This window comes from Pseudopodoces humilis, chromosome 15, assembly GCF_049639895.1.
Source record: "Pseudopodoces humilis isolate 2021_Gansu_Grassland_sample_001 chromosome 15, ASM4963989v1, whole genome shotgun sequence".
In the NCBI taxonomy this organism is placed as follows: domain Eukaryota; kingdom Metazoa; phylum Chordata; class Aves; order Passeriformes; family Paridae; genus Pseudopodoces; species Pseudopodoces humilis.
Window position 1 is genome coordinate 14,865,706 of NC_142214.1, and position 27,761 is coordinate 14,893,466.

Here is a 27,761-nt window from a genome sequence, read left to right on the forward strand (position 1 = left end):
ATTTGACTTGTGGTGGAAATCAGACACAGATCTACCAGAGAAAACTACTACTGCAAACTCCTAATGCTAGGTAATATTCCTTCTGGGAAAACAAATAGAACAGTGCTCTTTTTACAATGGTAGGTATGAAATCTCACAGTGTAAAAAACCCCACCTTGATTTTTTTAAGCTTCTCTGTGTTTCTTAAAGCTGTTTATACCATGAAGTATTCCTGAACCAGGTGAATACTGAAAGATAATGAATCATAGCACCTTACTTGAGTGATCAGAGAACATTGCATGCAGACCTCAGTTAAGCTGGATTTGAAGAGCATTAGTCCTATATAGATAAAATAAGATTTTTAAGACAGGTGTTTATCACTTAATAGACAATGTCTCAGCAGCTTATTGAACTTCAGCTGCTGCTTCTTGGACACTTGTTCTTTCAATCTAATAACATGAATGTTTAGTATGTCTGTTGATATCTTTCAGCAAAATTTTAGTTGCCACATGAACTAAGGATAAAGGAGGGGAGAGGAATCCATATAAACTGTCTAAAACACCATTACATTGCAGAACAAAAGAAACCCATTTGTCTTACTGAAACGGTGATGAATACAAATACCAGACAAAAATATTCTAATGTTAATCAGACGTGGAGTTAGAATCAGGTTTTACTGCAGTTACAAAAGAAGATAAAGCCTTTAAGAAAATAAATCACTACACATAAGAAAAATCAGGTTTCCATGCTTCCTCCAAGTGAGATTCTCAGGCAGAGGAGGACCAATCTCAGACTTCAGCTGGCATTTTCTGTCTGGTTATTCTATTTCTTTCCTTAGACATAATAATGAAATAAATAGAACATTTCAGGCCTGAAAAAGGAAATTTCAGTGACAATATTTGTATCCATCTTCACATGAAGAAAGGCTGGGAATTCTCAACTTCTGCAAGTCAGTCTGTGCCTATGTGTAAGATTTATTGATCTGTGCAGACTAAAACAAAGGAGGATAAATTAATGGCCAACTGGAAGAGCAAAAGGTTATTGTTAGCTCTGAATTAAAGCTATGAAAAGGAAAATTAATTCTGAGTATTGAAAATATTTTTTAATTATGTGTTCTGTTAAACAACAAGGGCACATGCACTCATGAAAGCAGCATTATGAGGTGACATTTTATAATTGAGTGGGAAAACTAATTTTAAGCATCCTTCAGGGCATAATTTTTCATCAGATAAAATAGAGGAATGGTATTTTATTTTCAATTGTTTCTATAATTCTAAGATGAACTGAAAAATTAGTGGTCCTTAACCACTGTCTTTTCTATTATTTTTTCAATCCAGTTTTTCTTTTTTAAATCTCCCCTTTGATCAGTATTCCTGATAAGACAGGACTTCCTCTGGGTTTTCACATTTGCAGGAAGACCTGCAGACAGTTGGAAGTGCTTTTTAGAACCATTGGATACCTAACAGCAACATTAAGTTCCTAAAGTCCCAAAAATACAAATCAAATTTCCTACATCAAATTTTCTAGCACCATTTACAGAACTGTAAAATTCCCTTCTACAGAAACATCTTTTCCTAGAAAGTATTCCCTTGCCAGATTTATTATCTGCTCGGCATGAAAACGCAAATGAAACAAACTTAGAATAAGGCAGCTAACGCCCCAGACTTCAGGAGATTCCCACTTGCCCATGATCCTCTTCCGTCATCACCGTGTTGGGTCCCAATCGTGGTCTCTGACAGTGAACTGAGAAATTCCTGCTAAAGGACTGTGACTTGGCCTACAAGGATGAATCAACATATAGATGTTTTCAGAACTTCAGTTTAATATTTTCTCTGAGAGCATTTCTATTACATTTTCTCTTCAGACATGTGTTTCTCTTCCACTCCAATTGTTCAGTTTTAATTTGTCCTCTCTGAGCATATTTCATCCATTGCTATATTGTTCTTTTTTCTTGAGGTGAAAAGGAAGACCTCAGTCAAGCAGACTCCTATGAAAACAGACACAAGAAAGAAGAAAAATTACAATAGGCAAAAAGATAATGCTAAGAAAAAACCCCACAATTTAGTGAGGAAAAAAATCTATATATTCTTTATCCCTGTAAACAGCTGCAATATCCTTAGGGTATTTCCCCTTGTGCCCATGCACTCATTCAGATGCAATATCTTCAGTTTCTCCATCTAAACAGAGATTTTAATCAAACTACCCAATTAAAGTAGTCTGAAAAAGGGGGAGAAAATGCTTTGTATAGCTCACTGGTTTTGCCCAGAGGGCAAGTAAAGAACCATCTTTACTGTTTCTTTCTGTATGTAGACAAGTAATGTAAATGAGAAAGAATAAATGGAGTCCCTGTCTATATTTGTATCAAAATTGCTATAGTTTCTCATTTCAGATTCATTATTTTTCATTATTTTGGCTATTTTTATCAAATTGTGTCCCATTCTTGTTAATTCAAATACCACAAAACTTTTACCTGGGCTTGTTGTTTTTTAAACACCTGCAAAATCTTTCTTGATACTGATAGAAGCAGACATAAGTCAATAATTAGTTTCAGGAAAAAAAAACATGTCTCAAGAGCTATTCATTACTGGAGAGAACTAGTACAATTTAGTGCTGTTCTCTTTCAATTCAGAATAAATTATGCAGAATAATAGAGGAAATCCAGAAAAAGTCATTGCAACTTTTCAGGGTTATGAAATATAAATAATTAAAAACCATTAAATAACAATTGGCTGTAAACCTTCATTCCACAAAAATTAAGAATAAAAATATCTTAATGAGAAAAATATGCAACTACTCAAGTTAGTGTACCCAAAATAAGAATCCGAATGCCTATCTGACTGAATAAATCCTCTAACTAAAAAAATCCTATTATAAACCCACCTGTTCTCATGAGGAATTGATAATTTTGGCTGAGAAATTCAGTGTTTCAATCTTACTATGCCAATCAAATTTCTTGCAAACAATGTAGAAGAGGTTCAGATACTGGCAGAATTAGCACATTATTTGACTTGATTACATTGTCCTAAGGTAGGTATAGTAATACAATGGAATGAAAAATGTGTTAACCACACAACAAAATTTTGATCATTTCATTAAAACTATAGATTAGGTTAAGAAGAATGAAGTGTTTCAATGCTTGTGGCCAGCATGCCAGAGGCAGTGAAGCAGTGACACAGCAAGTAAGGTGCATCTTACTCTCAGCTTTCCCAATGACTCAGGACACTGAATGAGTTAAATCAGACAGGCTGGTGGGAATGATGGAAGAGTTGCTATAAGCACTCATTCACTGACTAAAGCAGCTTTTCTGGCTTTGAAATGAACTGATCCAATATACAGAAGATTTTCCTATTCCAGTTCAACCAGAATTTTAAAGCCACCCTCAAGCATTAAGAATCAAAGGTAACATAAAAACTGCTCTTAGCAAAACTGAGGAAAAAGAGCATCAAAACTTCAAACCTCTGCCAAACAAAGCAAATGAACAAACAGAAATCCCAGAGCAGAATTATACTCAATGAAATCCTGCATTTATGTTTAATCTGTTGAGCCATAGGGTACCTTGTAGGCAAGTTGGTTAATTTTTTTCTGCACTGCAATTTCCCCACATATAAAATAGGACAGCAACATTTGCTTAGTTGCAGTGGTTGTGAGAATTTAAACCCTGTATACATCCCTGCTTTGCAGGCAGTAACATAGGCACAGTGCTGGGCTGGGAGAGGCATCATTCAATTATAAAGAAAATTAATGACAAAGAAGAGATCAAGCATTTTTCTGAATTGTTCTGACAAAGGTAATTAATGCCAAAATCCAAGAAAGAACATCAGTCTACTTGCACTTCCTCCAGCTTCGGGCATCTCTCTGACCTGCCTAAATCAGAGACCTCATCATTCTCTGCTCCCTCTGCAGGTTTTTGGGTGGGAATGATGCTCCAGAGTGCATTCCAGATCCTGCCTGGTACCAACCACCCTCTGCAGCTGCCTCCCCTCCACACACAGCCTGAGGCGAGCACTTCAGGTGCTGCAGTTAGAAACAACAGTTAAAAATTTAGGTGAAAAATCTAAAAATTTGGATTTGTAATCTGATTTTTGTAAAATTTGATTGGCACGTAGGTACCCCAATGTAATTTGGAACCATCCCACTTTTAATCTCCAAAACTCAGGCTTCATTTATAACAGCATAAATGTAAGCTCTTGCACTACCACTGTCTTACAAGCACCCCAGATTTGTGTGTGAAAACTCCAGTGTAAAGGTGGTTTTATACCCCAGTCTTAGGGAGTATGCAGGTGTATCTTTCAAAGCACTAATATTTACACTTACCTGTGATACATTAAAAAACAAGCATGCTTTTACCCCATTTCTTAATTTTATGTAAAATTTGTTTTGAGGACTTGGAGCTGTTGTGCAGGGACACTTGCAACAGAGGTTAGAATTTTCACTAACGAGAACCCAATTTAATGACTGATTATTGGCTGTAAGAGGCAATGTTATGCCAAGTTAAGGGTGTTTTCCTGCAAGAGCAAATTACTTCAGGCTAAAAGGATAATCTATTTCACAGGATTAAGGCAGGGTCACAGAATGATTTCTATCTTTTATAATAATCTTTAGGAAAAGAGTGAGGGGAAATACAAAAATTGTTGCTGATAATACAAGGCATCAGGGAAAGCTCCTCTAAGAGGCATTTGTTGCTATGAGGAAGATGACTTCACTATTAAAAAGTCCTCTTCTGAAGACAGAAAAGTAGGAAATAAAATTATGTCTTCAGAAAAACAATTCAAATTACCTTTCAAATGTTCTTCCCAGTTTCAAGCATTGGTAGGAGGGTTGAGGTTTTCCCCCCCTCACCTATTTCCTTTTTTTTACCAGTTGACTATTTCCATCTCAAAACTCTGTCTAAGAACATTTAAAAAAAAAACCAAAAACATATATTTTCCAACCAGTAGAGTCCAGTTACACCCACTGACCCATTGGTTTTTCAGCTACAAGGTAATTATAAAGCCTCTGGGTTCTTAGCAACACATGGAAGAAGAAAAAGGAGTTTAAATCATATTCTTCTCCAGTGAGATATTCTACCTGGAAATATATTTTTATTTAAAGCAATACTGTGAGGAAAAAAACATCTCACTTCATTCATTCTGTCCCTATCTACTGTTGGTGAAGCAGCTTCAGTGGCTCCCCAGGGCAGTTGATTGACTCTCCCAGATTCTACAGCTCTCTGTAACAGCTCTAGAAAAGAGAAGCAACTTTTTGGAGAAATGCAATTATGAAGCTACAAAGTGCCATAGGTTGGGGTTTGTTCGCCTTTGCTCTGAATTGTATCAGGTGTGTCTTAGAACTGTCCTTAATGCAAATAAAAAGAATATGAAAGCTTCAGTGGCTCCCCTCAGCCATTCCCATGGCAAAGCAACACAGTAATGTATCACACAGACGAGTCATATTAAAAAAAAATTAAAATGTTTATTTCTCACAAAATAGAGCTTGTGTTTAAATGACAGACTCATTCTACAGAGGGACAAAAGCAACATTTTTATGTCCTACTGTTCACTTTTTTCCTGAGCTGCACATTCATTTATTGCTTAATCGGGAAATGCCTTTCTCTTTCCTATAAAGTACTGGTTCCCTTCCTAGCTTAGACATCTCTGTGTGCTGGCACACAGCCCAAAGATATTAATGTGGCTTTTCCTCGTACTTTAGAAATTTCACAAGCAGCCTGCTGGATGTTTCAGGTGTGATGGTTTAATTATGACTAAGAGTAACAGGGTTGCCTGGGGATTCTTGTTTTTTCTTTTTCTTAATTGGAGAAAACGTGGCATGGAAACAAGATATCAGAGGAATATGATTTGCTTCAACTAAAAAGTAAAGAAAAAAGGCAAATTTGCCTACACAGAACCAGCTTTTCAGACCAACATTAAATGCATAGATGTACCATTAAATGAGAAGCAAAAACAAGAGAGTGCTTAACAGATACTGCTACCAATACTGTGCCTGCAGATTTTAAACCCCCTTTCACAAATGATATTGCTGTGGCTCCAGGATGAAAATCAGACTCAGAGCCAGCTAGAAGGTGGCAGCACCCAGGAACAAGAGGACTCTGCAGCTACCTGTACCCAGAAAAGAAGGAACAGGGACCACTGAACACGATTATGTCCCAGCCACCATTTACTACTGCCCCATCCCTGCTAGCACTGACTGCTGTGCACTCATATGTGGAGAAAGCACATCCCTTACATTTTCTCATTTTCTGCTGTTTTGCCACAAGCAGAAAAGAAAACAAACTCAAAAGACATTGCAAGTGGAATCTTTTCTCCAGCCCAAGAGGTTAACTATCAGTTATTCTTTTTTAGCCAGCAGCCTGTGTTCTGTGTTAGGAAGATAGATCTAATAAATCTGGATGGTGTGTATGTAGGGGAAGTTATTTTTCAGTTTGGGAAAGTGGTAGAGGCCTCTTCCCTTATGATTTTTTTCAAAAATATTTTACAGTAATACATTAAACTGAAATTCAATTACAAAGCAAATATATCTCAGTTTATGTGAGTATTGTTTGGGCTAGCAAGGAGAAAGAAAGGGAAGATAGAATTACTAAACAATGAAAAGATGGTCTGTTGTGAAAAATATTATTTCTAGGTTCTTTCCCTTATACCTGAATGTCCAGGTGGCACTTCACAGGACAAAGAAGCACTGAAAATTTCTAAATTCTTCAGCATAAACTCAGAACTAAGAGAATAACATTGAGTGGATTTTTATGGTATTTAATGAGAGCTATAAATAAAAATTAAATGTCTCTTCATACTTGTTCAGTATTAAGTATGCCTGAATGTCCAGCAAAGAGATTCCATGGAATCCACCCTGCAATAAAGACAAATACATTTACCTGTCATCTGGCATATACAGCTGAGGTTGAGCCAAATTCACTTTGTGCAAATTTAACTTGTGTTAAGCCAACCAAAATGAATTATTATCACGGAACAACTGACAGATGACTAAAAGGTGAAAATAAACAAGAAGTTAATTAAATCTTTTTCTGGTAATAGGATGGATAATACACTTTTCTTTTGGCCATGCTGTCCTTACCAGAACAGGAGAAGCATTCAACATTTGATATTCAGTTTCCAAGGGGAGAACAGAGGCCATGAATTTTAAGAGAGTCATGGAGCAGTTCTAGAAACAGTTGGCAGATCATACCAGCACCTAATGGTGCTCCCTGAGTTGGGAAAAAAATCATAATGACTTTCTGACGCAAAATTCCATTTCTGAAGGAAAAAAAAATCAAACTGAGAAGATGGTGTCTGTCAGAAATTAATAAAAGTGGGATTCTACTTGACTCAGATGTTTTGACTACCTAATTACCTCAAAACATCTCACTTTGTTCAAATTAAACAATAAAAATGTATTTTGTTATTTTAGCCCTCCTGATATGTATAATCCTGCATCCCTTTTTTGCCCTGTCAAAGTACTCAGAGGATAATTTTAATTAACCATTTTCCACCTGAAACTGCCAGCATAGACCTGGTCCATGGAACTGTTTAGAGTCCTTCTATGGTTAATGAAAGAAGGAGTGGCAGTATCATCCTTCTGGATGATTCTTTTATTTCTGTTTCTTTTCTCCCCACCATATGAGATCTGGGACCACTACACAAAATAAGTGATATTTCTTGGCACATCCTGAGCTGCAGCTAAAGCAGTGGGACTGTGACCAGTAGGTCCAGGCAGGTGATGCTGTCCCTTTACTCCACTGTTGAGAGACCTCACCCAGAGTGCTGTACCCTGCTCTGGGACCCCAACAATAAAAACTCCTCAAGAGATTCCTGAGGTGGACCACCAGGATGATCAGAGGGCTGGAGTACCTCCTCTATAACGACAAAGTGAGAGAGCTGGGATTGTTCAGCCTGGGAAAGAGAAGAAAAAGCTATGGGGAGACCTTAGAACAACCTTCTAGTTCCTGAAGGGTCTACAAGAGAGCTGGTGAGGGATATTTTACAAGGGGAGAGGGTGATAGGGCAAAAGGAAATGGCTTTAAACTGAAAGAAAGTAGGTTAAAATTAGATATATGGAAGAAATTCTGTACTGTGAGGTTGGTGAGGCCCTCTCACAGGTTACCCAGAGAGCTTGTGGATGCCCCATATCTGGGAGTGTTCAAAGAGAGGCTGGATGGGGCTTTGAGAGACCTGGTCTAATGGAAGCTGTCCCCGCCCATGTCAGGGGAGTAAATCTAGATAATTCTTAACATCCTTACCAGCCCAAACCCTTCTGTGATTCTATGAGACTGAGTCTAAGCAATTTCTGAAGAAAACACATAGGTACTTTTGAAAATATTGCCCTTTATATCTTTGATGAAAATATTTTTTTTTCCTGTCAAGCCTAAAAACCAGATTAAAATGGAAAGAGCCCTGTTAGGTAGCTAACATAGTCAGCACCACAGTGACTTGGACTGAAATTCCTGTTTTAATCTTCCCAGAGAACTTTCCTGAACTGTCTCTTTCTGTTGTTCTTCTCACTTTGAATTTAATAGCAGTTCCCCCTGAATGACAACCAAATGCTGTGTCCTATAGAGCTGCCTGTATCCACTCATGCAATTGCCTAGGCACCTACCACTGAGAGATCCAATTACCCCACCTCCTCTTTCATGTTCCTTAGTCACTTCAATTTGCAGCTGCACTTCTCCTGAAGTTCTCTCTTGTTTCTTCCCACCTTTCTTCTCCTTTCCCTGATGGTTTTGTCTCTGACCTTCATGCTATTTCCCAGATTTATTATTTTACTGTCAAGTTTCAATCCTCAGTTTCTTTTTTAGTAAGATGGTGCTTGCTGAGCAATGCTGTGGAGCAGCAGCTTTCTTTTCTGTCTCTCAGTGCAGTTCTGCTCTTGTTTCTTTACTAGGAGGGCAGCTTGGCTCCCCTTTCTGGTTTAATATCTGAATCCATCATGTAATCAGGGGTAAATATATTGATTTTTTTTACCATATTGTATCCTCATGTGAAAAGAAGAACCCAGTAAGACACCCATTTCCAAAGACCCATTTCAGAACCTTAATGGAAATTTTCCTGAAACTTGTCTTACCCTGTCTTTCATTCTGTCAGTTTAAGCAATATGCCTGAGATGATGTGTGTCAGGGATCTCATGCCTTTCCATCCCTGGCATTGAAGGAACGAAATCAGTCAGTAAAGACAGCAAAAAGTTCTGGGGCTTAATTATGAGCTAAACTCAAATATCACTGAACTTGCTAAAACCTCAGGGGAAGCCACATAATGCAACCTGTCGAAGCCCCAGTCTGATAAAAAAAAAATTACACCAAAAGTTAATTGTTGGCAAAAGGGAAATTCTCATGTATTCTGACTTCTTTTTTAATCATTCTATTTTATAATCATAGGGAGAATTTATCTGATTTTTAAATGGTTAAGACTGCTAGCATGAAATACAGCTAACTATAGAAGCTCTGGGAAAGCAAAAGCAAGCTTTAGCTGCTTCCAGACGATTTTTTCCCAACAATTATATGCTCAAAACGATGTAATTTCAGTCAAGGCAGAATCTACTGGTTGCGTCTTTTGTTAAAAAATAACAGCAGCCTTTCTCTACTCTCTCCCTCCTCTCTGATTTTCTTGCATGAATCAGATTTTTGGCAAATGGGCTGCACTCTCTCTCCTTTTATCTGAAATTTCTCCCCATACGCTGAACAAGATTTAACCTTTTGTACCCGTTTATTACATCACCAGGCCCACATCCACTGCTTTATGCTGGGAAAAGAAGCGGAACAGCACAGAACAGAATGGTAATTATAGCCCTGGCTCCCACCCCAAGCCTTGTTACAAATGGGTGAGCTTGCACACACAGTCAGAAGGGACGGAGAAACACGGATCTTGAGAAGCTGCCTGTGGCTTAGCAGAGGTGATCCATGGAGTTCATTTTCTTGGGGACTGTTCTCTTCAGAGGGAGAGAGGGAGTCACCTCACTTGACATAGAATGCCCTTGGTGAGGACACACAAGCTGCTGAGACTGAGTCTCACACATGAGCACCTTTTTCTCATGAGCATGGCCTGTCCCAATGTCCACTGAAGATGCTGCTCTGTTATACTTTAACAAATAGACAAATTCCTTTGCATTAAATCACATCCAACATCACCTGTTCCTCACAGGAGTGAACTATACACTGTGAATCAGAGCATAAATCAGCCAGAAATTCACTCACAGAAGTCCTAAGGTTGGCAACTGCTCAACTCCAGAAGCCCCAGCAGACAGCTTTGAGAAATCTGGCAGTAAAAAGTCATAGCATGTTTCAGTTCTTTGCATGATGGCCAAGAATGAGGATACCACATGAATTCACTATAATTTGAACTTAGTACTGAGTCACCAGAGTTGTGAATCTGTGTCTTTAATAAACTGGAAATACATAATAAATACATAATAATGTCTGTCCCACCACACAGGTCCTTTTTGTACAAGGTTCTAGAAATGTACTGCTTCCAGACAGAAAGGTTCCTTAGAGGTTTGAAACAAAGTCTACTCTCCCTGCCCATGACTCCAATCATGCAAAAATTATCATATCTGAATTTCGTGAGACTTCTGTGGTGAGTGACTGCTTAGGAAATTAAGGTTAACTTGTTCCTATAAAATGCTTTGCATATTTTTTAGCCCAAACCAGTAGGTGATGAAGGTGATTAGCCATCTAGGAAAAAATGGAGAATTCAAATATTCAACAGGTAAGTCTCCTTGGGAAAGAGACAACTGTACTAAACAGAATACTTGATGATTAAAAAACCTAAATATAAAATGAATCATATTAGTTTTATAATTTGCAATTGAAGACAATGAATTCATGGGAATTCATTTATTTCAGGAAAGATCTGTCAAGAAGTTAAAACTGCATTATGGACAGTTTAGATTTTTCTAACACATATATGTCTACATTGAATAACAGTATCTGTAAAGAATCCTTAAAACAACAAAGGATTTTAGCCCCAACCTTTTGTCTTGATCCTAAGCATTATCTGGAGTATGGGACTAAGAAGCTCTCCAAAATTTAACTGACTACCCGATCCCTATTACTACTCACAGACAGCTACATTTTTCTATATTCTGATGTGAAGTAAATTAATAAACCATGAGCAAGAATAACCTCAACCATCACTGTCTGTCATTGTTCTTCCAGTAAGAAAGGAAGAAAATAGAAATTAGGTAAAATACCGATAATAGATTTTGACAAAATCTGAAATTGCATCTAGCTATTCAGAAAAATAAAACAAAAGCACAAAGCAAAATAAAGTAAAATCAGGTTGCCCTGGTTAAGCAAACCACTGAAAGTTTGACACAGGTATGTGTATTCACAAGCACGCGTATAAATAAATTCTTAAATTAATTTGAGGCCTTCTGTTGCTATATAACTGCTGCTTCTACACCCAGAAAACAGTTTGGAATACTTTAATATAATTTGGGACAGAATTTAAAGATTCATTTCCTTATGACTGTATTAATTATACATTTTAAGAATGTTGTTCTTATTTAAGAATTATTAAGAACTATTATTAATCTAATTTAAGAATTAAGAAACAGAATTGTTGCTCTTATTTAAGAATTATGTCTTAAAAACCTGTGCTAAACATGAATTTTCAAAGATGAGATAAAGGCAGATTTGGCTTTCTGGGCTTCAAGGCCAATTTCCAGGTCGAGCTGAGCTTCTCATCCACCAACCCCTCCAGGCCTTCTCCTCAGAGCTGCTCTCAAGTCACTCAGTTTACCCAGCCTGTGCTTGTGCTCAGGGCTGACCCGACTCATCAGCCCTTGGACTTGCTGACCTTTATGAGGTTCACACAGACCCAGCTCTCCAGCCTGTTGAGGTCTCACTGGATGGCATCCCTTCCCTCCAGTGTGTGACTGCCTCACACAGCTTGGCATTATCAACAAACCCCGCAGGGCTGCCCTGGATCCCACTGTCCATGTCACAGACCAAGGTGTTAAACAGCATTGGTGTCCCAGTAACGACCCTGAGGAACCTCACTGGTCTCCAGAGAGACATCAAGCCATGAACAACATCTGGTGGATATGATCATCCAGCCAACTCCAAATCCACCAGTATGTCCATCTGTCCCTCCAATTTCCACAGCTTCATTCTTTAGAAAGGAAAAAGTACATTTGAATTTCTCACATTACATTTCTCGAATTACATGAGAGATATCTTACGCAAATGCGTTAGGTCTTGACTAATGAGACAAGGTATCAATTATTGAAGTATTTTCTTTATGGTGGGATAAATATTAAATCACAGCATCAAACATCCATCATTACATAAATAAACAGGTAGGAGTATGTGAAGGTTAATTGCATCATTAAATTATTAAATTCTTACTTAAACTATGATGGTATTTAATACATTATGAAAACACTTCACAGCTTAATTTTGACTACCATAATAAACTAGCCATGGGTGCCAGTTGCAAAGTCCTTCTTTACTATCAATCTCTCCTGCAAGCCTGGATATTTTGATTTCTCAGACTGTGCATTTCATGAGAATTAGGTGTGACGTTCTGGGCAAGAGAAATCAACAGGAGGAAGGGTACCACAAGGACCAAAATTTTGCTTCCTTAAAGATGAGACAATTTAAGATGCATTTTGCAAGGATTAATGATTCTTTCATCAAAATCAATACTTGCAGATCATTTCAGAAGTCTGTGAAGTTGCCACAAGTTATTTATCTGCTTATCTTTGTTCAATATGTTAATAGCTTCCTGGATTTCTGATAATCATCTTGGAAACTGTTATCTTCTTTCTTTTATAAGTGACATACTAGGCTACCTTATCAGTGTCCACTAAATAATTTCTTTTGAAACTACTTAACTATTTAACTCACTGAGAGGTGAGTAAAGGAAGAAAATGTCAAAAAAGTGATGAAGTGTTTTCCAGTGTAGAGCTTTAGCTTTGATCTTGTGAAAAGTAGGATCCCTATGGGATTACGTCTACACATTCACCAGAAATAGAAGTGAAGAAAAATGCTGGTTTAATTAGTTCAATACAGTTAAAATCTAGGAGGAAATACCCAATGGCTCATAGCACTGCACCCACCAGAGGAATTTACAATAAACACTGACATCTATGCAGACTTCAATTTCAGTCAGTAATTTCCCATACCCACTGACACCACAGGCTATGCAATTCCCAACAGTATTTAGACCTTGAGCTCATTTAGTCAGGTATGACATTTTTATAAATGTTATAGGACAACTTCATGGGCTACAGAAAAGTTAATTTGATCCTGCAATTTAAAAAGGAAAAAACCCAAAACCTTTCTGTCCTTGTAGCAGCTGACACCAGCAGGGCCTCATGAACCTGCTAATTTACTAATACTGACTAATGAAAATGATGATTAGTTGCAGGCCAGCTGGGTCACTAAAGAGTTTATTTATATCATATTTAGAATCAGAGCTCAGAAAACAAAAGGCCTATGCCAATCTCTGTCTTTAGAATCAAAAGACAAATCTGATCTTGGGATGTGGGCCTTTTTTTGCTGGGTTTTGTTCTTTACCTAAAGTACTTGAGACTCTTCATGGTCACTGAGAATGCCATAGAGAGGTCCAGTCCAGTTCCAGAGAAAAGAGGAATTTTATGAACTAAACAACAAGGAAAATAGAGGAGATATTTTAATCCTTTAGTAAATCTGTTTCACTCTTTCCCACTGAAAGGGAAGTATCTCAGCTGATCTCCATGTAGTAGATACATTCCGTCACTTGTCTTGTTCAAGAAATAGAATGTTAATTGTTTTCATATTTTCATGGCACTGAACTAAGATGAATAAAAACCTCTGCAACTTTATGGAGCTAAAACCCTTCTCTTCCAGTTAGGCAATCCTAATTACTACTTTGTTTTGCAATAGGCTGAAAATCTTTATTCTACATCTTGCACAGACTTTAAAATTGGTTTTTTTTGGATAGACCAATAGTAGCAAATTGCTTATTTTACCTTAATATATTGGAAGTTGATGGCATTAAACCAAACTTATTTAAAAGATTGATGAATTATTAAACTTTAAAGGAAGATTAAATGGAAAAACAGTGATACCCATCTACTGATGAGAAACAAGACTTCATCTACTAATTTGAAGACAAAAATTCATAATGAAACTAATTTTATTTCTCAGAAGACTTTCTCTTTCAATAATGGGGGCAAAATAGGACAGCTTTCTGGAGAACTGAAAATATTAAAGCTAAATGACATAATTGCAAGGATGTTTGGTTCACATATTTTGAAATTCCATTGGATTGAGGGTAAATTCTTGTTTTCATTATTTTTCTACAGACAAGTCTGGAAAAATCTGTAGTAGCTTCTCGAGAAAAATAGCAATAGCAGGAGAGAGAAAGCCCAAAGTGCATGACATTTTTCGAGTTTCGCCTGCTGAAGTGAATTAACAAACACCTTTTCCCCAGTGTTCCACAGGCTAATAAAATGCAGGAAGTCAGCCCCTCTTTCTCTCTCAATGAAATTAAACCCATCTGTAACTATCATTCTTCATCTGCAGAGTCAGAACAAGACCTCTTAATTCAAAATAAAAAACAAACTTCATGGAGAGTGGTGAAGCATTAAGTTGAAATATTTTGCATTTTTTAAGATGCAAGATCTTGTTTTTACTTCTTCCATGTATGTTTTGCTCCTACATTATATTTGTTCATTAATGCAGTTTCCAAACATTGTGCAGAGGATGCACAAGGCAAGGATGTAATCTACTGATTTAGTATGGAAAATAGAAGGAATACAGGTTTTAACTGTGATATAACTGCAACAGTAAAAAAATAAACAGACTTACCTGACTAATTTATCTACCTAACTTTGCACGTCCAACAACATTTTTGCTGAGGTATTTTCAGATCAGTTCTGCAAAGCACCTGATCGTTTGACAGCCTGGAAGGATATAAAAAAGCCAGAGTCCTGTTGAGATGTTTCAGGGCAGTTGCAAGTTCAGGTTCTGTCCTAATTGTCTGTGCTTATCCTTAAACTTTACTGTAGTTACTTCATTCCTCTGAAACTGGGCCACCTATTTATTTGCCTAAGATTTTGTCTGGGAACAGCAATACTGTCACACTTGACTGGGACAAGGTCTTCCTGCTTCATCCTCTCCATCATCACCCAGCACAGGAGAAAATAAAGGAAGCAACCGCATCTGAAACAATGATCGTCCTCCATTTATCCACTTTCAGAAGTCTCTAAAGGTTGATTGATCTACATTTAACAATATATCTATATTTTATTTAGTGCTCAGTCTACACGTATTTCTCATTTACATTTTTGCCTCTATTTTTTTGGCTCTTAACAGCTTCATATTCCAGAGTTCAACACTAATTGCACATTGAAGTTAATGAGAAATCTGGTTTTCTTTCTTCCAGTTTTATCTCCTTTTTCCCCAATACAAAATTTAATTTTTTCTTGTCTTGACCACCTAGGGTCAAGAAGCACAGGCCTGTAAAAAACAATATTCACAACACTGCATCAGAATGACTCATCTAGTTCACAAAGATATTTTCATAATTAATTATCCATACAGGTATTCACAGACATGATGTACTGGAAAGGCCAGTTTCACTTCACTGAATTCACCAAACTGAAATGCATGTTTCTATGAAGTGCTTTGAGCTTTAAAGTCTAAAATAGAAGTTAACTATAAATAAGCAACATTCTTAAAAACTTTGTTTTTAAAGGAAAAAAGGAATTCCATATGCTAAATTGATTCCTATTATTAAAAATTAGAAAAATCACAATGGTAAAGAGTTAATGCCTGCCTTCTAGTTGAGGCCAGAATGCTGTTAGTACAGGAGATGAGGTCTGGGACCTAAACAAAATATTCTTTTTACTTAAAATATAATACAAGCATAGATGTCAAAACACTTTTACTAAGATTGTTAAAACTGAAATTGAAATTAAAAATACCGTAACTAAAGATTGTTAAGTCTCTCCAAAAAATTGATGCTCATGTGTGGAATAACCACATAAAAACAGCCTTCCATTGATGCTGCTCTTGGCCGCACCAGAGCTCTGGGCTAGCTCTACGGTGCCACTCTGGCACGGGCAGTTGCCAGGAGTGGGGAACTGCAGGGGAAAGGCGATCCCACTGCAGAACCTTCAGAGCACCGAATCCTGCCGGGCTCTGCCAAATCAGGCATTGTGGGTGATGGCAAAAGGAAGGAGGAGACTCACTCGGCTGTACTTCCCAGGAACAGGTTTATTCGGGAGAGGGGATGAGCACAAGGGTCTGGGCTGGTACAAAACAGCACCGAAGAGAGCCCAGAGCACCTCTGTGCACTGGGTTTTATCTCAGGGGCGGGCACAGTCCAGGGTCCAATGGGAGCTCATGGAGGGAAGGGTAAGGGGAGGAGGTTACAATGTCAGGGACCAATGGGGATACAAAGTAGGCGGGAATACAACATAACAACCAATAGTGTTTTGAGGAAGGGATGATATACATGGAAGGAGCTGGGAGGAGAGGTGGGGTTTACAGTGATGGATGAGGAGATGGGACAGGGTAAAGGTGATTGACGGGGAACATTCAGGAAAACTGGGAGGGGTTTACATAACAGACAAATGGAACCAACCAAACCAGTAAATGGGGGAGAACCAGGAACATACCAAACAGATGAAATACTAACAATTTTAACAGAACTGAATAAACATACTACAACATTCCATCTGTCTCTGTGGTTAAGTAGAAAGATGAAAAAAATGGATCAAGTAAGAGGAATAAAGAAAAACATCTACCTGCATTATTGAGGCAGTGGCACTATTATCAAGAAGACAATCTAGTATTACCCCCTGATTGTCTTCAAAGAGGATGCTCTTGTCCACAGATATAGTAAAATAACTAAATGCACTATCAAACCATAAAACCATGTAGAGAATGCTGAATAAGTCATTCTGTGGCAGTCACAGAGCATTTTAAGTTACGCTCATAATATTTTTTCCTCAGGAAAGTTATGCAATGCACCTTAATGGAGTGAAGATTGGCATACCTACTACAGAAGTCTGAGGAACTGAACACCACTGAAACATTTTTTTACATACTAACAGCATAACATTTCTTTAAAAAGAACTATAACTCTTCTTGCAGCTTCATCTACTGATGAACAGGTATTCCTATGGAAATTCTTGTTAAATGTGCATCATAACTGTTGGAGAGGCAGCATATGACATGTCACAAGCTTTGTAAGCTACTTCCAAGGATGTGCAACCTTCCCCTGTATCAGAACGTAAAGTATAACGAAGAGGAAACTCCCTTGCAAATCATTTTTACTGTAAAAAAGACAATTTCATTGAGAGCAAGTCTCTAAAGCTACCCCAGTGTGACAGAAACTGTTATTTTGTGAATTCTGAGAAAACAAGAACAAAATAGAAAATTAAAGAGGAAAGAAAATTAAAAAAACCTGTAAGACTGTAAGACGGGAAAAAAAAAAATCAAAACACACTCACACTCCCTTAGCAGAATTTCTAATGCTCTTGGGTACTCACTAGTGCAGTGCACAGAGATTCCCTTCAGGTCAAGGGAAGGGCTAAAATGTTCACACTGACCTCAGCTTTTCAACAGTTATCTTCTCTGTATCTTTGCTTACTACTCTGTAAGAACTTCTGGGGAAAGAATTGGGCAATCTCTTAGAAATACAGATATTTTTCTTTAAAAACTAATCATGTGTCACAGAATTCTGGAATAATTCAAGCTTAAATGTATCTCTGGAGGTCACCTAGCCAACCCCTCCTACTTTATGCCTAATTCAGATGATATAGTTTAGGACTTTGTCCCGTGTGTGTTAAGGAATTATCTGGAATATTTTAATCCAGAATGAGACAGGGAAAAACATTTCTGTGTATGTGTCAGACAGAGTCAGCTAGACAACATTAGTGCCTATGGAGCTATCTAAAATTTAGAAAACTCATAAAAGTATAATTTTAATCTGTTCTTCACCATTGTTCTCCCGAAGCAAATCACAGAGCAGAAAGCTTAAGAAATTATGTTCTCACATTTCTGACTAAGATGTAGGACAAAAATATCTCCCTTGGACTTTTGTACAAAAGCTAGTTGGGACTTACACTAACAGTGACTTATGCAATTAATTGCAGCCATTATGGAATCAATGTCAGTGCTTTGCCTTAGAGTGATGTGCACAGACAAACTAAACACTAGTTTGAAAAAAGAAATACTGAGATTAGCAACAATGAAATAAGAAATTCTTATTTCTCAAGCATCTTTTCAGGAAACGAAATCATCTCAAGCAGGGTTATTTTCATACCTATTTTCATATCGTCATTTTTTGCCCAGAGTACCTCTGCTACTCTCACACTCGTCTGTTCCAAACAGCTCAATGTCTAATGCACATACATTCAAAAGCTCTTCATCATATCTGTGTATATTTATTTATGTGTGCCATCATCCTAATGAAGTGCCACGGAAAACTCCAGCAATAAGCCATAATCTCAGGCAAGAACGTAAAGTGCTCATGTTACAGCTTTCAGGTGACACTTTCCATGCTGATTATTAATCTGTCAGAAGCCTAAAGTTGTTTCGTGAATTAAAATAATTTCTCATTCGTGAGAGTAATTATGTCAAAAGAAATATTTATGTTTGATGTCTTGATTGATTTTGTGCTAAGAGCACCACCTATTAATATATTTATTCTGAAAAATTACACCACCAGGAATCAAAATGACCTTGCAGGGAAAAAAGTGAAACTCAAGTACCTTCTCTCTTCTATATATAACATACATTATCACAACAGAAGTTAAATATCATTTCCCTAATGGAAAAAGGATGTCCTTAATTGCTTTATATAAAAATAAATCTAAATAGAAGAAGATGGAAAATGTCAAACCCTTAAAAACTTACTAATTATATTACCAAATATGATTTACCATTTACAGTTCTGTTATTGACAGATTTAGAAAGTAGAGATAATTTTGTGAGTCCAGGAAGAACATTAGTAATATGTGTTACAAAACATATTAATGGTAGAGAATAGCATTATATTTTGTGAGATACCACAGTCCAATATCTGAACAAAGGCATTTGCTAATGCTCAATAAAACTTTTCCCACATAAAAGGTACTTTGGGGCTAGATAAAGCACCAGATCTGTGCGGTGAGCTACTCACAGATTTTGAAGACCAGATCAGAGTATAAAATTATCTGGTTTTGCTATGCTGTTTTGTGGGTCATAATATATACATGCATATTTGAAAAAGCAAACACACATCACTATTAATGCTGACAGATTGATAGAGGATGTCATGCAACTTTGAAACCTTACAACAGAAACACTGAGCAGCTCTGGTAGCAGAGCTTCCTTTCACTATCATTTTAGTAATCTCCAGATTTAAATAAATTAATGTTTTATATTTAACTGTAAATACCACTGGTAAGGTATTTAATTAATTAATTGTGGTATTTATTAATACCACTGGTAATTAATATTTAATTCAATTTAAATATGACCTCAATGGCTTCCATGAGAGGTCTCTTTCAAAAGGAAAATACATCATTACACCTATTCCAATTAAAATGGCTTCTTGTTTTCCTGTAGCTTTTTCAACAGCTTCCATAATAAAGTCATTGTCCCTAAATAGGAACATGAAACCACTTTACAACACAGCAGTCAGAAACATTAAATTCACAGATCAAATACACTGCTTTGATCAGCAAAGGTAAAGTAGTGAATCGTGATTAAGTTTGAATTCAGACAAATAAAGGTTAAATTCATTCAGACCATCTTGACTTCATGGCAAGATCTGAAATAGGGCTTCACATTTGGCCTTTTCCTATGTAAAAGTATAAATGTGGCATTATGAACTCAAAATAATGTGTATTTAGATCAAGCACAGCCAAAATAGATCTCAACACTGAAGAACAACTCTTCTCTATTGTCGAATTCTCTGCTGGGAGTTCCTTCCATAATTAACCTCTCTAAAAACATCTCACACATCATCCCCATCCATCCTCAGATCCAAACTCAGGCTATAGGCTGAAGAAATGCAATGTAAAGAGCACAGGGATTGAGCCTATTTTCCATCAGAGACCAATTCCAGTGGGAAATTCAAAGGAATTAAAAATATAATGCATCTAAGAGTAAAATAAAAAAATGTTTTACACAGCACAGCAGGATTTCCACTCTGCCCTTGATCAGAGCTATGAGGGAACTCATTCACTTGAACTGGTTGTTGAAATAACAATTGACTCTCAAATTTCCTGTTAAAACAGACATTGAGCATGCATCTTAAGAGGTTTGGATTTTTTTTTCATACTCCGCTACCCTTTTGCCCTTCATTCCAACTAGATTTTGCCTCTTCTGAAGCATGCAAAGGATGTCTACTGACAATTGTGTGTAACTCTTCAGAACTTTTCCTCCCTAAACCTGATTGATGTCTGCCCATTTTCTTCTCAATTCTCACATCTGCAGCTAAAGCAAGACCATTGTTACCACTGCCCTACTTTTAAACCTTTTTCAGAGCCAGAGAGAAAATACTATTGCTCAGTCAAAGGTGGAGGAAGAAGAGCAACATCAAGTTTCAATTAGAAAATCCTGGTGTAGTCAACTTTTCTCTTACCTAAGCCCTGCTGACTAAAAATGTTTTCTCTGACTTATGGTGGGGGAGACGAGGCTTACAATATATTTTATGAGAATGAGTAAGCAAGGAGGCTGAAATCAGTTGTAAATCTTTTCTGGAACAAGAGTGAGAGCAGGCCCAGGGTACTAAGGCTGCAACATTCTTTTAACTTGATTGGTTTTGTGCTTTAAAAGCTTTTGGGTGAGGGTTGTACTCTTGCTTTACTAGATGCTCTTCTATAACCCAGACATGTCATTACATTCTTTGCTCCCTAGAGCCATTTTATACAGTGATTCAGTTCAAACACAAAAATACTTCCCTTCCTCCCAATTGATTATGTTCTTTACAGCTGTTGATGGAAAGGGCTGTCCACCCAGTGATACCCAGAAGGTGGCAAGGCACTTCATAACACTGTCAGTCATCCTGTCACACCCTGCTATTAGAAAAACTCCTTTCACTTCTACCACGTACTGGTTTGCACTTCTTGCCACAATCATTTTTCCTCAAGTCATTCCTGTTAAATTCAGTTCCACAACCAATGAATTTAATGCGTAAGGACTCTTTAGTCAAATAACACTTATGTTTGCACCTTTACATAAAATCTGTGATAAGATAATTTCTAATTCATACAAAAGAAAATTTGTCCAAAAAGGTACCAGAACCACAGCACAGGAAAATATGGGAAACTCATCCATTCTCAGAAAGTTCTGTTCCCTGACACACATGAACTGATTTAAACACATAAATATGAGGCTTTACTGTGAAGCCTGGTTATTATTTTTATCTAATTTACTTTAAACACTAGTGAGTTCCTCTCAGATGAAATCCACTCTCTCTGATTCAACTTCTGTCTATGAATTTCTAGAGGAATATGAAGATATTCAGTGAACACTGAATTGACAGGAAATGTACCTTCTTAAAATATTTGCCTGCATCTCCATTTTATCATCATTTTCAGCCTTCCTTATTAGCCATTTTTTTGGTTGAAACATAGTCAAGAAACATCCCCTTTGAAATTAATAAGGTTGAATGAAAAAGCCACAGAAGGGTAGCAAATCATAGCCCTTTACTCCTATACTTACATGAAAAATGTCACACTCTGCCTTGAAATGTCAGACTTATTGCTTAAGATAAAACTCTCTCCAAGAAGAATGCTCTAAGAACTATATCTGTTTCCCAGGCTATTATTTTTCTGGCTTGTTAGAAAGGAAAATTAAATTTCTTGGAACTGTGTAAAACAAACTTCTAAACCCTGCTATATAAAAATTAATGTTTGCTTAGAATTGCAAAATGGCAAATTTAAGTTATCAAAAAATTGTACTGTATGAAGCTTACACAGACATATTTTATATTATCATTTTTTCCAGAGAACAGTATTTGAATATATATAAAATATACAGCAAAAAATTACAAAAAATTACCAAACCAAAGGAAATTAAGATATGATAAATTACATAACATGAAAACAACAGAGCTGATATTTTTGAAGAAAACCTATCATCTTGCAGAACCAATAATGTTACCAATGTTTTTCAAGCAAAGCAGCACATCACACTGAAAAACGTCACATGTCAAAAAATACCAGAAATAGTTAAAATCAAAGCAATTCCTACTAACTAGTAATTTGAATTACTTTGATGGAAATAGGTGGGTGATTAGATTGCAACATGAACCTAACCATTGTAAAATGAACAGTTCTTGTTTTCCCTTCTTCTATATTTTTTTCCTCAGGGAGGAAAACATTGAAAAATGTTCAAGTACAGACTTACAGACAAGAAACTTACTGGCACTCCTAACACAAGTGCATTGGATGAAGTCAGTGTGGAGCTTTGAGTAACAGGAAGATATTCATTTACAGACTCACTAGATTGTGAAACTCTTGAGAATGTTTTGAATGCAGTCTTGGCAGCAACAACCATGAAATTTGGGCTGGCGCTGTTTAACACCTTTGTCGGTGCCATGGGCAGGGGGATCAAGGGCACCCTCAGCACGGCTGCCAACACAGCGAGCTGTGAGCTGCAGTCCCCCAAGGAGAGGAGGACAGCATCCAGAGGGACTGGACAGGTCTGGGAGGGGGCATCTCCTTGCTAGCAGGTATTGCCTTTCAGTACAGTTGTTATTTCTGTGCTGTTTCACTATAGGAAATTCAGTGGAAGTAGGATGCACATTAAATCCACCTCCTTAGCAAGCTCCTGTGCAGAAGAAGTTTTTGCAGGCTCTGCTGATATGGACAGCAGCATTTTCAGTTAATCTCACACTAGCTTTACCAATTTTCTGCAGAGGAATCCAAAGCACAGGAAACAGAAAGCATATTGTTCGTGAAAGCTTCCATATGCAGAGGGTAACTTATTTCTTAGAGCAAGTGGCAAAACAGTTGGACCATTTTTCTTAAAAATGTGACAGCCAAATGCTGAGACTGAACAGACAACAATTAAAAAAATGACTTAGAGAGTGGTGATGGATATGGTCTGTCATTACAAACTAGATTCACACTGAGACAGGCAGGTGACAGACCAGGTTCTCTGTACATTTATTTTGGAAAAGTGTATGCCAATTAATGCACTTTTCATACTATTGATGGAATTACAACTGCAGCATTGTAGCCAAGTTTTTAAATTAAAGCATGTTTGTTTCTTTTTACTGCAGCTAAGCTATGCCTTTACTATTTGGATATGTGCAAATCAGGAAAAAGTCTTCCTTTTCTTATTCCTCCTTCTCCTCCTGCACCTTTCCAGCCCACAGTTTCAGACTCTGGATTTGTGCTTTATAACAGAAAATCACAATCTCTATTGACAGGCAAAATCTGTTAGTATCTCCTATGATGATTACAATGTGTAATTGCAGTCAGTGTTCTGACTTCTTGTATCACTAGACAAAGGTTCAGAGGGATAGCAGCCCTAAAGAAAAATGCCAATTTCAGCTTTGACTCAGTTAATATTTCTTTTCCAAGTGAATTGCAATTTTCTTCTTGGTCAAAATTAAAACTTATACAAAGCTATTTGACATTAAAATAATAAAGAAATTAAAAAGCTTTTATGCTGAAATAGGAAAGTGCAAGAATTCAGGATAGGTTCTCAAAACTGAAAGCCACAGCTCACTGTGATACTGACCAATGATAGATCTTGATGCCTTACCTCTAATTAAAAAATTGCAAATAAATGCAACACAAACATTAATTGGCCATAATTACTACTATGCAGACAGCAGTTCTTGTCTTTAAATAGCTTTGCAGACACTAATCAGTCTTCAAAACATCTGGGGAGACAGGAAACCCCTGCATCTCTGAGTATTTGAGTCACAGCAATGAAATAACTGAGAAATGTGATTACATTCTGTCGTGGTTTTAAAGCAGTAACTAAAAGAATTACTAGAAAACTTACATATTTCTTGCTGTGAGATATAGATTAGAACAAGAGCAAAACAGGCTTAAAACTTAAAAGGAGTAAAGAAAGTTTATTTACAAAACTACAAGAATAAGAACACCAGAATAAACCTCCAGAAAACTCTTTTATCCCCCACTACCCACCATTCCCTTGTTCACATGACAACATAGAAACATAAAACTTTGGAACTTTGGTGTTTACAACAGTCCCAATTCCCACTACAGTCTTTTCAGCAGCCTTTGTAGAGAAGCAGAAGTCTTCTCCTGCTAATCTATGGAGTTTCTCACAAGAAAACGATTTCTTAAATAGCTTTCTATTTCTCTGATGCCAGCTGCCTGGAAATCTGCCATCAGTTGTCTCCTCCCATTTCACATCACTCTGAGGTGTGTTATGGGTCATGAGTCTAGGGATGTCATTTTTAAGGATGAGTTATTCAAAGGCAAAAGTTCTCTTCATTTGTCTCTGTGAGCCTCTCTGGAAGCAGTAGTTTTCTCTTTGCCTCAAACAGCCCCAAATCTTCAACTATTACTTCTCCCCCCTCTGTTCCAGCACCTCACTGTATCACAACTACTCCACTTTTTGCTCAAAATCCACACTTTGAACACTCCATTACTCCCAATATACTCTGTCATGAATTAAAGGAGGTTTTTTTTCAGAACACTATTGTCCATCTCCATAGCTTTAACAGAAAAATGTTTCAGCTTATAAAGCATCTCCTTATTCTCTCTTCCCCATCTAAAACTTAACTCTTTTCTTCACAGTCTTTGATGGTTTTATGATGTCTTTTTTCACGTTGATTGTCTCTCTCTCTCTCTGGGAAAAAGGAGTAATCTGTACATCTCATCCAGGTAGTAAAAGAGTTAAAGTCTTGGAAACGCTGCAGGTGTTCATGGTGTCAGGTTTCAGTTCAGTGGCAGAAACTGCAAACCAAGCCAGGCCGGCCGGCTCCGCTTTTCTCCCCCATTGCCCTCTGCGGCCTTGTCCGGCCTGGAGGTGGGGAGGAGGCTGAGACAGAGCCTGGTTACCCCGTCAGAAGCCGGAAACCAAAGAGCACAAGAGAGCCCTGGCCTTATATCTTAAGGTGGTGTTCACAGGTTGATCTCACTTCTCAATGGTTAAAACCGCTGCCAATTCTTAGAAATGACCAATAACTGGTCAGGAGAAAAGACTCCCATCAGCCTCCAGCAGCTTCAACTTCCTTAGCTCCCAAAGCTATCTTAAAGGTGAAGTCACCCCAGGACACATTCCTAATAACTGTAGCCTAGCCAGTACAGAAGTTGCTCTGATGCAGTAAAATGAACTGCATTACACCACTAATGCACACAACATTGAAACTGAAAACTTACATTTGAAGTACATGTGGCAATATTTGGAAAAACTTCTAGGCTCTGGAATAAAAATTGACTTATATTTTGATTTGTAGTATAATTATACTTCTAAAGTGCTGATTCACTTTGATATCCGACACAAATGTTCAATTTCTTGCCTTAATTTAACTCCATATTTTTGAATGCAATTTATTATAGTACCCCAATATTTTGGCTTTCTCAGTGTTAAAAAATGGTGCTTGGTTGTTACCGCTGAAGATCAATAGATCACGCGGACACAGGTTGAGGTGTGGTGAAAGGAAGACAGAGTTTATTTTTCCTCCCAGGATTTATAGGCTTGTGACCACGGCCAGGGATTGGATGGTCAGGATAACACTTTCTCACTGCACTGGCCATGAGAAATGCCCATCAGAAGACGTGTAACAGAAAGAATGTACACATATCTATGTTTACAGTTACTGTCCTGGGAAAGTCCTTAGAAAACTATGTTAGCAAGCTCAGAAGCTGAGTTTTCAGGGCGACACTTGGTGACATGGCCTAATGGTGGACCTGGAAGTGCTGGGTTAGAGGCTGGACTTGATGAACTCAAAGGTCTTTTTCAACTTAAACCTTTTCAAGAACATGAGTCTATGAATAGAATAGAAACAGCATGGAAATATATACACTTAAGTGCACAACTGTGCTTGAAGACAAAAATTTTACTTCAGTTTTGTGTCTAACAATGTCAGGTCAGGGAAACTCAAAAGATGCATGAGTAAAGTGGTCCCTAATTTCAGATGATGTCTCAGCTGACAAACTTAAATTTCAGGGACATCTGCAACTGCAGGTTTTACCTGGCCTAACTTAGTTTGTAGTTTCTTCACTCCTCTATCTCATCTCTTGCTTTGAAATTATAATTTTGGCTTCTAAGTCTTCCCATGGCAATGCTTTCCATATGAAAGTTAAGAGTTATGTAAAGAAGTATCTCCTGTCTGAAAATTTTAAAGGCAGCCAATTAAAATACTGTATGTGACAACTCTGTTCCCCATTCACTTTCCTTTCAGAATTCATTGAAGTCTGCTGCATCTCCCTGTTGCATCTTTAATGCAGCTCTGCCTTGAAGCACAGTCAGAGATAGCACTTCACAGGAGCACAGAAGACACAATTTTAAGTCCTAGATCATTCGTAATATAATTCCAGTAATGTTTACCATTGCCTTGGGAGTCTTTTCAGCCTTTCCCAGCAGAGCAGACTATGTTAGTTGCTCAAAGAAGAGGAAATTGATTTGCATAATATCATGTATTAATATGAAAGGTTTTGCAATTCATTGAAAATTTACTATTATCATAAAAGCTGTTTGGGGTTTTTTGTTTTGTGCATTGGTGGTCAATGTTTCTTCCTGTGCATATAACTGAGACTCACTTCTCATCCATCCCATCCTGTTTCTCCCAAGCAGAGCCCTAGAACAGTTTCATAGACAATTTTATGAAACTTTCATTTTCTAACACACACACAAAATATGCAGCCCTGAAACTTTTTGACTCAAGATTCACATTTATGCAGCAGTGATGAGAATGAACAAATTAACAAAAAACCCATTCTGCTTCTGTCAGTGGAACAAAATAGTTTTTAATTTCTTTGCCATTTAATCTCACTTTTATAGACCCTTGGGAAATGCTGTTTAAGAACACTAATTTTGAAGTCAGACCAGACAGGATATTAGGTGCTTCAGTTTTGGAAGAAGGGCCAGGAAAGCATAAGAAAATTTTATGAAGTCATTTCCAGTTCCTAGAAAGCCACACATCTCTGTACAGGAAGTTGTCACTAAGGAAATGAATAATATCCTTTCCAAACAAAAATAATAATTTGTTGGCAGGGAGAACAGCCCTGAATTATTACAAAATTAAAAAAAAAAAAAAAAAAAAAAAAAAGAAAAGAGGAAATGACAGGGAAAATCAATCAGAAATACCAGTGCATGATCACAGAATCAAAAGAGTTATTCAGTATAATTATACCAGGGAAAAGAAATTTTTATGACTATTTCCTGTGAAGTTTGCAATGCTGTGGATATCTGGGAGAAAATGTTTCAAGGTTCAGTAGTCCTCTTAGTATTTTTTTTTCTTTTTTTCTGCTTTCACAAAAGGCATGAAACAAATTTACTTTAAATAATTAGTTTGATCTGATAGCATTACATAAAGAGGTACATTGATAACTCTGAAGGAAGCCTCATGCTAAGAACTAATTTTTTCTCCTTTCTTAGCTTCATAGGAGCTAAGAATATCATCATAAATTGAAACCACATACTGTTTACTGACAAACTGATGTTAATATTTCTCAGCATTCTTCCCAGATCAGGAATCATGATAATTATAGAGTTGCTTGAGAAATTAATTCTTACAGCTACTGGCAAAATATTGAAAATCCGAAGATAGAGAGACTTTACCTGCAAACCAGTTCATTTCTTTTGTGATCAGGCTCATAAAAACGTATTTGCCATGGACACAGCAGCACATAAAAGCATTGCTTTGAAGAGGCATTTTTAC

At 37.2% G+C, this 27,761-nt stretch overlaps 1 long non-coding RNA gene across 2 annotated transcripts; it reads right to left on the reverse strand.

Annotated features, from left to right (window-relative positions):
- Positions 1-783: 783 nt before the first annotated feature.
- Positions 784-27,761, reverse strand: LOC148183085 (uncharacterized). 2 transcript variants are annotated; one of them, XR_015773892.1, is made up of 3 exons: positions 27,662-27,761; positions 14,756-14,850; positions 784-1,966 (listed from the first exon to the last, which is right to left on the reverse strand). It is a non-coding gene; the product is annotated as an uncharacterized LOC148183085 (long non-coding RNA). The 2 variants fall into 2 exon arrangements; XR_015773891.1 differs by lacking the exon at positions 27,662-27,761 and adding an exon at positions 16,141-16,269.